Genomic DNA, 11,464 nt, shown 5'->3' with positions numbered 1-11,464 from the left:
AACGAATACCAAATTCACATGACTACTAATAGCAAGACTTCTCCCATGTCCTCGGGAACAAAAGTAACTACTCACAAAGCATAAACATGTTCATAATCACAGGGGTATTAATATGCATATAGGATCTGAACATATGATCTTCCACCAACTAAACCAACTAGCATCAACTACAAGGAGTAATTAACACTACTAGCAACCTACTAGCACCAATTCCGGACTTGGAGACAAGAATTGGATACAAGAGATGAACTAGGGTTTTGAGATGAGATGGTGCTGATGAAGATGATGATGGAGATTGCCCTCTCCCGATGAGAGGAGCGTTGATGATGACGATGGCGATGATTTCCCCCTCCGGGAGGGAAAGTTTCCCCGGCAGAACAGCTCCGCCAGAGCCCTAGATTGGTTCCGCCAAGGTTCCGCCTCGTGGCGGCGGAGTTTCGTCCGAGAAGATGGCTTATGATTTTTTCCCATCGAAAGACTCCATATAGCAGAAGATGGCCACCGGAGGGCCACCAGGGGGCCCACGAGGTAGGGGGCGCGCCCAGGGGGTAGGGCGCGCCCCCCACCCTCGTGGGCAGGGTGTGGCCCCCTGGTGAAGTTCTTGCGCTCAATGTATTTTTATATATTTGGAAAACATCATCCGTGAAGTTTCAGGACTTTTGGAGCTGTGCAGAATAGGTCTCTAATATTTGCTCCTTTTCTAGCCAGAATCCCAGCTGCCGGCATTCTCCCTCTTTATGTAAACCTTGTAAAATAAGAGAGAATAGGCATAAGTATTGTGACATAATGTGTAATAACACCATAATGCAATAAATATGATATAAAAGCATGATGCAAAATGGACGTATCAACTCCCCCAAGCTTAGACCTCGCTTGTCCTCAAGCGAAAAGCCGAAATCGAAAAAATATGTCCACATGTTTAGAGATAGAGGTGTCGATAAAAATAAGATACGGACATGAGGGCATCATGATCATTCTTAGAACAACAACTTATATAATTCTTGTCATATAATCTCTAATGCTAGAGTAATAATTCAATCACAATATCAAGTATGAATCGTAAACTTCATTGAAAACTAACAAGCTACAATCTCAGTCATTGAAGCAATTGCAATTTATCATGACATAGGAAAGAGTCAATGTATAAGAGCTTTTCAGCAAGTCCACATACTCAACTATCATATAATCTTCCACAATTGGTGACACTCACGCAATACTTATGGGTATGGAGTTTTAATCAAACACAGATAAAGATAGGGGCTTATAGTTTTGCCTCCCAATGTTTTACCTCAAGGGTAATGTCAACAGTAATAGTTCATGAAAACTCACATCCAATTAGCCATATATACCAGGATCTTTCCAACATACCCCGAACAAGCCCCTCAGAGGATTACCTTCCATTCTAACAAGCGACAGTAAATTTCAACACACTATAGAGATTTTTCCTTACCAAATTCCACCTACCAAAGGCGCTTCAATCCCCCGCAATGGTGCCAGAAAAGAGTCTTGATGACCCACAAGTATAGGGGATCTATCGTAGTCCTTTCGATAAGTAAGAGTGTCGAACCCAACGAGGAGCAGAAGGAAATGATAAGCGGTTTCCAGCAAGGTATTCTCTGCAAGTACTGAAATAAGTGGTAACAGATAGTTTTGTGATAGGATAATTTGTAACGAGAAACAAGTAAAAAAAGTAAATAAGGTGCAGCAAGGTGGACCAATCCTTTTTGTGGCAAAGGACAAGCCTGGACAAACTCTTATAAGATGTAAAGCACTCCCGAGGACACATGGGAATATCGTCAAGCTAGTTTTCATCACGTTCATATGATTCATGTTCGGTACTTTGATAATTTGGTATGTGGGTGGACTGGTGCTTGGGTACTGCCCTTACTTGGACAAGCATCCCACTTATGATTAACCTCTATTGCAAGCATCCGCAACTACAACAAAAGTATTAAGGTAAACCTAACCATAGCATGAAACATATGGATCCAAATCAGCCCCTTACGAAGCAACACATAAACTAAGGTTTAAGCCTCTGTCACTCTAGCAACCCATCATCTACTTATTACTTCCCAATGCCTTCCTCTAGGCCCAAATAATGGTGAAGTGTCATGTAGTCTACGTTCACATAACACCACTAGAGGAGAGACAACATACATCTCATCAAAATATCGAACGAATACCAAATTCACATGACTACTAATAGCAAGACTTCTCCCATGTCCTCGGGAACAAAAGTAACTACTCACAAAGTATAAACATGTTCATAATCAAAGGGGTATTAATATGCATATAGGATCTGAACATATGATCTTCCACCAATTAAACCAACTAGCATCAACTAGAAGGAGTAATTAACACTACTAGCACCAATCCCGGACTTGGAGACAAGAATTGGATACAAGAGATGAACTAGGGTTTCGATATGAGATGGTGCTGAGGAAGATGTTGATGGAGATTGCCCTCTCCCGATGAGAGGAGCGTTGATGATGACGATGGTGATGATTTCCCCCCTCCGGGAGGGAAGTTTCCCCGGCAGAACAGCTCCGCCAGAGCCCTAGATTGGTTCCGCCTCGTGGCGGCGGAGTTTCATCCGAGAAGATGGCTTATGATTTTTTCCCATCGAAAGACTCCAAATAGCAGAAGATGGTCACCGGAGGGCCACCAAGGGGCCCACGAGGTAGGGGGCGCACCCTGGGGGGTAGGGCGCGCCCCCACCCTCGTGGGCAAGGTGTGGCCCCCCTGGTTAAGTTCTTCCTCTCAGTATTTTTCATATATTTGGTAAACATCTTCTGTGAAGTTTGAGGACTTTTGGAGTTGTGCAGAATAGGTCTCTAATATTTGCTCCTTTTCCAGCCCAGAATCCCAGCTGCCAGCATTCTCCCTCGGCCCCACGCCCTACCGAGGGTCTTCCTCGTCAAGCTCTCCATCGGCGCGTTCCCCGCCGCTCCCTTTTTTCCTGCACCTGCCGCACCTGGGAGGAAAGGGGCAAGAACGGAGATCACGGGGAACCTATCTTTCTTTTAAAATTGTAGGCACTTACCAAATCTTAATTTCTATATAATGTAATCTCTCAAGCCCATGTTTGCATCCTATAACCTTTGTACTCGCATCAGCATATTGATGAAAAAGTATAGTCTTGCCGGTGACTCGTGCACGTGTATGTTCATGCGGAGGCGAAATGCCTCCTTAGTGTAAATAAACGAGTCCTTCCGGCAAGCCACCTTGCCGGCACCCCTTGCGCCTGCCGGAGAATCACATATGCCGAGTTACAGACAAAGGGCCCAGCCCCCCTTCCATCTCTTTTTGACAAGGGTCACCACGACCATTCTGACCGAAGCAGCGCTCGAGGCGGAAATGGGAGCCCCCGAGTCCTTAAAGACAAGTGGCGAGGTTTTCTAATGCACAAGTCACATGTTACGAATACGAATGGGCAAGAGGTAAACTTTATCTGTTTGGTTTGCCGTGGATCGCCGTGCCGGGCGGTCTTCTCAACTTCTTGCCGGAGCCAGGTCCTTGGCGGGATCGCACATCTTTGCCATGACTGGAAAGAAGTGAGGACAAAAGCATGGAACCTCGGTGGTTCGCTAACATTTACTAGAATCAAAAAGCAATACAGTACCCTGGACAAGCATGCATATACGTATATACGCAAACATGGAAATCGACAGGAAACTATACATACTAAGGGATTCCTTTTCCCTGGCTGCGCATAGGGTCTGCGCTTGGCTCCGTACATAGGGCTACATGCCTCGGCGGCAAGGCTAGTATGAAACGGGGGTTTCCGGGGCTCCCGGCAACCGCGCCTTAGGGGTAAAACTTGCGAAGATGTTCAATATTCTAGGAGTTGCTCACCGGAATGCCATCTTCGGTCTCCAGGCGGACTGCGCCAGGCCTAGTGACTCGTATTACCCGATAAGGGCCTTCCCACTTCGGTGTCAACTTGTTTGGATTCTTGGGGGATTGGATCCACCGAAGAACAAGGTCGCCTTCCTCAAGGCTTCGGGCGTGAAACTTGCGGCTGTGATAGCGGTGCAAGGCTTGCTGATGTTGAGCAGCTCGCACAACAGCCCAAATATGATCTTCCTCAAGGAGCGTCACATCATCTTGGCACAACTGCTCTTGCTCAAGCTCATCATAAGAGAGCACTCGAGGTGACCCCTATATGAGTTCAGTGGGGAGAACTGCTTCTGCCCTGTATACCAGGGCAAAGGGTGTCTAGCCAGTGGCTCGATTTGGTGTCATGCTGATTGACCAAAGAACCGTCGGCAACTCATCAATCCAACGCCTTCCGTACTTGTGTTGCTTGTCAAAAGTCCTGGTCTTGAGGCCCTGCAGCACTTCTGCCTTCTCCCTCTCAGCCTGGCCGTTACTTCTGGGATGGGCAACAGAAGCAAAACAGACCTTGTTGTCGAGGTCTTGAATGTACTGCATGAAGGTGCAGCTCGTGAACTGCGTGCCGTTGTCGGTGATGACTCTGTTCGGCACACTGAAATGACAGACTAGTCCATTGAAGACCTTGACGGCTAACTGTGTTGTTACCTTTCTCACTGGCTCCACTTCCGGCCACTTTGTGAACTTGTCGATCATGACGTACAAGTACTCAAAGCCCCCGACAGCACGGGGAAAGGGGCCCAATATGTCGAGCCCCCAGACCGAAAATGGCTAGGAAAGAGGGATTGTCTGAAGTGCTTGGGCGGGTTGATGAAGCTTCTTTGAATGGAATTGGCATGCTTCACACTTGGTTACTAGTGCAGTTACATCCTGGAGGGCGGTGGGCCAGAAGAAACCTTGCCGGAATGCTTTGCCGACAAGAGCCCTTGACCCTATGTGGGAGCCACACATGCCTCCATGTTATCTCTACCAACAGCCTCAGTCCGTCCTCTCAAGGAATGCACTTCAATTTCACACCGTTCGGTTTTCTCCTATAGAGGGCATCATCCACAAACTGGGACATGCTGGACCGATGGGCTACTTTCTCTGCTTCTCCTGCTCCTCGGGGAGCTCTCCTGTTTAGAGGAAACAGACGGTGGGTTGTGCCCATGCTGGAGCCTAGGGCTCGACGTTAAGGACTAAAGGCTCATCTTCGGCCGTAAGGGCAGCTGCTTCTATGGCCAGGGCGTGAGGCCCTGCTGAGGGTTGCTGCCCTCCGACAAGCTTGGGGCTCCTGACAACGTCCTTGCCGGCGGCTCCTGGGAACTCAGCGAGAAAGTACCTGCCGGGGCCCGCCTTCCTTCATTTGTTCTGTCCTGCTGATGGTTCAACGGATGGGTGAGTTAACTGAAGCACAAAGGTACTTGGTTCCACAGGCAACTTGAGGGCAGCAATGCCGTTCTCTGCTCGGGGAACATGCTCTGCTTGCAATCCGTCAAAGCGCTCTTCCAACTTCGTCACTTCATCCACATAGGCCTCCATCAACGGGCTCTGGTAGTCCTTGTTTACTTGCTTGACGACGAGTTGCAAATCACCTCTGATGATGAGCTTTCTGATTCCAAGGTCTGCCGCGATCCTGAGACCGGCCAACAACCCCTCGTACTTCGTTGTGTTGTTCGTTGATTTCCCCCAGGGAAAGTGCATCTAGATTATGTACTTGAGGCGCTCTCCGGTGGGCGCGACGAGCAATACGCCGGCACCAACACCTTGGAGTGAGAAAGCTCCATCAAAGTACATAATCCACTCCCTGCTCGTCTCCTTGTCGGGAAGGGTGGCCTCTTGAATCTCCTCGTCGGGCGTTGCGGTCCATTCTTCTATGAACTCCGCCAGGCTCGGCTCTTGATTGTCGAAGTACTTTCAAACTTGAGGCCAAAGCTCGACAGCTCCAACACCCACTCCATAATCCTCCCAGTCGCATCTGGGTTGTGCAAGGTTCGTTGCAACGGGAGGCTCATGACGACAATGATCTCATGTGCTTGGAAATAGTGGCGCAGCTTTCTCAAGGCCATGATGAGGCTAAAAAGTAGCTTCTGCATACTAGAATATCTTGACCTAGCCCCCTGCAAGAGGGAACTGACAAAATAGACTGGGTGCTGCATCATATTCTTCTTCTGTCCTACTTTGCTCATCTGCTCAGACTCCGCCTTGCCGAGATCGGGTCTCGCCGGGGGTTCTATCTTGCCGGCGCCAGACCCTGCTGGGGATGGCCCCGGCCCGCCACCAGATGGCTCCGCTGCTACTGCTGCCTCTTCCTCAAGTTCCCTCTACGCCACCAGCGCGGCACTGACCACTTGATTCGTTGCTGCCAAGTATAGCAGCAACGGCTCTCGCGGTTTGGGTGCGACTAGTATCGGCGTGGAGGAGAGATACCTCTTCAAATCTTGTAGTGCTGCCTCCAGAGTCCACTTTATTGGACCCTCCTTTTTCAAAACTATGAGAAAGGGAGGGCATGCTCAGCAGATTTGGAGATGAATCTACTCAGGGTGGCAACGCAGCCGGCGAGCCTATGGACGTCTTTGACTCGCTTCGGTGCTTCAATCTGCTCGATCGCCTCGATCTTGTCGGCATTTGCTTCAATTCCGCGCCGAGACATGAAGAACCCAATAAGTTTGCCGGACGGGACACCGAACACACAGTTCTCTTGGTTGAGCTTGAGGTTGATCTTACGCAGATTTGCAAATGTTTCTTCTAGGTCTTCTACGAGCGTGGCCCTGTCCTTGGTTTTGACCACTATATCATCCATATAGGCTTCCATATTTCTATGTAGCTGTGGCTCAAAACCAATTTGGACCGCTCGGGCAAACGTCGAACCGACGCTCTTCAGCCTGAAAGGCATCCGTACAAAATAGTATCTGATACGTCTCTAACATATCTATAATTTTTGATTGCTCCATGCTTTTCTTTTGATCTATTTTGGATGTTAATGGGCTTTATTTTACACTTTTATATCATTTTTGGGGCTAACCTACTAACCGGAGGCCCATCACAAATTGATGTTTTTTCCTATTTTAGGGTTTCGACGAAAAAGAATATCAAACGGAGTCCAAACGAAATAAAACCTTCGGGACCGTGATTTTCTCAACAAACGTGATCCAGGAGACTTGGAGTGTGCGTCAAGAAACAAACGAGGCGGCCACGAGGCAGGGGGCGCGCCTACCCCCTGGGCGCGCCTATAACGCCCCAAGACCAGAGCTTCAGATGCCTTCCATGGGTTCTGAGATTTGTCGTGTGATTTGTTTGGTTCGTTGCTTTCGTTTTTGCATCATGTGCATTGCATCATGTCATCTTGCACCTCTTCTTAAAACTCATCCAATTAAATTGTATGGATCTTCGATCCATTTAAACCGAGGGAATTCACATGGTGATTCTCTTTATAACATATCCTCCCAATATTAGGGAGCTATAATAAATATCCCATTAGTTTGGAATTAACCGGAACACACTTGCAAATAATCCTCATGCCTTTTCCACTTCGAGTTTGACCTTCAAATCTTGTCCGCAATTCTTATTACTTTTACCAAGGTTCCTCCAAAAATCCAAACATTTTTGGGCACTGCTAAATCCAAGTCCTAATTCAAACCCATTTGAATTAAATTCAAATGAGTTTGAATTTATATCTTTCGATCATGCCATTTTTAATTTTCTTGGGTCAAACTTATTTTTTGACTCCGAGAAAAATACCCTCCCGCTCAAGCTTCTTCCCTAACCTCTCTTTCTTTTCCTTCTCTTTAATCCTTTCTTGATAAAGAGTTATGAGAGGGAAGAGATCCTAGCCCACCAGGTCGTTTAGGCCCAGCTAGGCCATCCTTCACTGCAGCCCCGACCCATCTTGTTCCACGGTGCCAGGCCTCCCAACCACCAACGCCGGCCCATGGCCAAGGCCCGACCGAACCCTAGCCTCCCTGAGTCCTTCCCCTGCTCCCTCTTCGTCCCTCAGCGCCGCCAGAGACCCGCATCACTCGATCCCATCTCTTCCTCTGTCCGCCGCCTCCGGCTTGACCCTCCTCTCTCGCTCGTCCCCCTCCTCGCGCCAGGGAAGGGAGCTCCCTCGTCCTCGCTGTCCTTCAGCTCATTGTCGCTCCCTTGCCATCTCTGGCGCCGCGCGGGTGAGCGCCACCGCCGGAGCTCCACCCCGTCGGCCGAGAGGCCACGACCAAGATGGAGCCTCCTCTTCGACTTCACGCCAGCAGGAGCCACCGCCCGACCTCCTCCAACGCCGCTGCCTCGCCAGGAGCTGCACCGCTCGGCCCCTCCCGCGCGCCTCCCTTTGGAGCGCCAAGCCGCGACCATGCCTTCCTCTCCTGCACCTCGTCCCATGCCCGCCGTTGCCAGCTGCTACTCTGCCGCGAGCCACCGTACGTCGCAGCTACGCCATTGTGTGGCTCCTCCAGCAACCTCCTGTGAACCTGCCTGCCTCCTTGACCTCCAGGCCACCGCGTCGCCCCCTTCTCTTTGCTGAGGCCGCCACCGGTGCCCAGCGCCTGCCTCTGCCATGGCCTTCCTCCTCCCGTGCCTGCAGCGATGTTGCCCTGCTGCAGCTGCTCTTCCTACGCGCCGCCTTCCTCGCTAAGCCCCGTGGCGTGGCCCTTCTCCGGCAACTAGCGCCCCTGCATGAACGACCACCACCACCCATGCATGCCCCTGGATTCGTCCAAGTCCAATGATGTTTTTGTACAACTACGGTGCGGAGACCAGGACCAGCAAGTCCGCACGGGAGCCCGAACGACTACTTCCACGATGATGCAAGAACAAGTACCCTCGACGTGTTTTTCGCCAAGTACCACAACGCCCGGAGCCCTCGGATATGTCAAGTTTGACTACACTGCAAGATGAAGAATGCCAAGTACCTCTCCGAAAACAAACATGTACCACTATGCCCGGAGGCATCGGATCCGTCAAGTCCAACAAACGACTATGCTCAACTACCCACGACCCCGAACGTCTATGAAAACGGGTACCACTACCGTCGCAGAGATCACGAGAACCTGTACCTACGAACCTGGAGCATGTGAGAACCTCTACCGACTAACTCAGAGCGTGTACGACGACCGTTGTCGAAGACCCGTACCTCTATCGCTTCCCGAACATGAACGAGCATTTCCTCTTTGACTCGTGAACCACTAATTCCACCACCATTGTCGAGGGCCGATAGTACCACTACTTCTACTACCGTCGCAGAACGACTACTTCCTCTACTTCCCTCGTTGAACCCGAACCGTCCGGAGATGCACGCTTCAAAGGTATAACCCCGAGACGACCGTCCGAGAACGATTGCTTGTGTTGTATGAGATGCACCCTTTGTCTGCACCGTGTCTGTAGTGTCTCTCACTTCCGTGCCATCGACTTGTGGGAACCTGGTATCCGGGAGCACCCTATCATCTTGCATGACACACTCACACCCACTTCCTTTTGCACCGGTATCCCTGTGAGCTACCGGATCATCGGAATGTTGCCGTGGCATCATTTTCGGATTGGTTGCCATGGCACCCCTTTCGTTTCCGCCACGATGACAAATGCCTCATAACTTATCATGTCAACATTTTCATAAATACTGCATAAAACTTGCACATGTCATTCGCATCATGATAATAACATTTAAATGTTTAAAATTATTGTTGCACCAAATTGCTAAATGCATACGGGGATTTACCGAAATTGTTGTTTGTTATTTCCGGCCTCATTTAGACTTACCTAAATGTTTAGTTTACTTATGCTCCACCTCTTGCCATGTTTAAACAACATTTAATTTTGTTGAGTAGTTTAAACGGGAGAGAACTAAATAATTAAATGCGGTGTTTCGTCAATGCAACTCGTTGCATATTGAGCTCCACTTAACTTGTAGTTTTGCTTGTGCACTTTGCCATGCCTCATTAAATCGGACATGCATCATACTTGGTTGTGCCCATGCCATGATTATGTGAGGGTCATTTACCATGTTGTTTGCTTCTTTCCGGTGTTGCTTCTCCGGGTTAGTTCCGATAACGTCGCGTTTGTGAGGATTCGTTCAACTACGCCCGTTTGTCTTCTTCATGGACTTGTTCTTCTTCCTTGCGGGATTTCAGGCAAGATGACCATACCCTCGAAATCACTTATATCTTTGCTTGCTAGTTGTTCGTTCTATCGCTATGGCGTGCTTCCTACCACTTGTTATATCATGCCTCTCATATTGCCATGTCAAGCCTCTAACCCACCTTCCTAGTAAACCATTGTTTGCCTATGTTATCGCTTGTGCTCAGCCGCTCTTATAGAGTTGCTAGTTCCAGGTGAAGATGAAGTTTGTTCCATGTTGGAACATGGATATGTTGGGATATCACAATATCTCTTATTTAATTAATGCATCTATATACTTGGTAAAGGGTGGAAGGCTCGGCCTTATGCCTGGTGTTTTGTTCCACTCTTGCCGCCCTAGTTTCCGTCATACCAGTGTTATGTTCCTTGATTTTGCATTCCTTACGCGGTTGGGTGTTATGGGAACCCCTTGACAGTTCACTTTGAATAAAACTCCTCCAGCAAGGCCCAACCTTGGTTTTACATTTTCCTAACAACCTAAGCCTTTCTCCCTTGGGTTTCCGGAGCCCGAGGGTCATCTTTATTTTAACCCCCCAGGCCAGTGCTCCTCTGAGTGTTGGTCCAAACTAGAGCCCCTTGCAGCGCCACCTCGGGGAAACTTGAGGGTTGGTTTTAGTTGTACGGACTGCTCATCCGGTGTGCCCTGAGGACGAGATATGTGCAGCTCTTATCGGGATTTGTCGGCACATTCGGGCAGCTTTGTTGGTCTTGTTTTACCATTGTCGAAATGTCTTGTAACCGGGATTCCAAGTCTGACCGGGTCTTCCTAGGAGAAGGAATATCCTTCGTTGACCGTGAGAGCTTGTGATGGGCTAAGTTGGGACACCCCTGCAGGGTATAAACTTTCGAAAGCCGTGCCCGCGGTTATGTGGCAGATGGGAATTTGTTAATATCCGGTTGTAGAGAACTTGACACTTGACTTAATTAAAATGCATCAACCGCGTGTGTAGCCGTGATGGTCTCTTTTCGGTGGAGTCCGGGAAGTGAACACGGTTTTGGAGTTATGTTTGTGCGTAAGTAGTTTCAGGATCACTTCTTGACCGTTGTGTTGCTTTTCTTCTCGCTCTTATTTGCGTATGTTAGCCACCATATATGCTTAGTGCTGTAGCTCCACCTCATTACCCTATCCTACCCATAAGCTTAAATAGTCTTGATCTCGCGGGTGTGAGTTTGCTGAGTCCTCGTGACTCACAGACACTTCCAAACAGTTGCATATGCCGATGATACCAGTGCAGGTGACGCAACCAAGCTCAAGTGGGAGCTTGATGAAGATGTTGATCGTTGTTTTGCATCTTTTTTGGTTGATCAGTAGTGGAGCCCAGTTGGGACGATCGGGGAACTAACATTTGGGGTTGTCTTCTTTTATTTTGGTTCCGTAGTCGGACCTTGATTGTATTCTGGATGATGTATGTTTAACTTGTATTTGTGTGAAGTGGCGTTGTAAGCGAACTCTTTATCCCTT

This window comes from Triticum urartu, chromosome 2 (assembly GCF_003073215.2).
Source record: "Triticum urartu cultivar G1812 chromosome 2, Tu2.1, whole genome shotgun sequence".
NCBI lineage: Eukaryota > Viridiplantae > Streptophyta > Magnoliopsida > Poales > Poaceae > Triticum > Triticum urartu.
Note: the sequence above shows the minus strand (reverse complement) of the source record.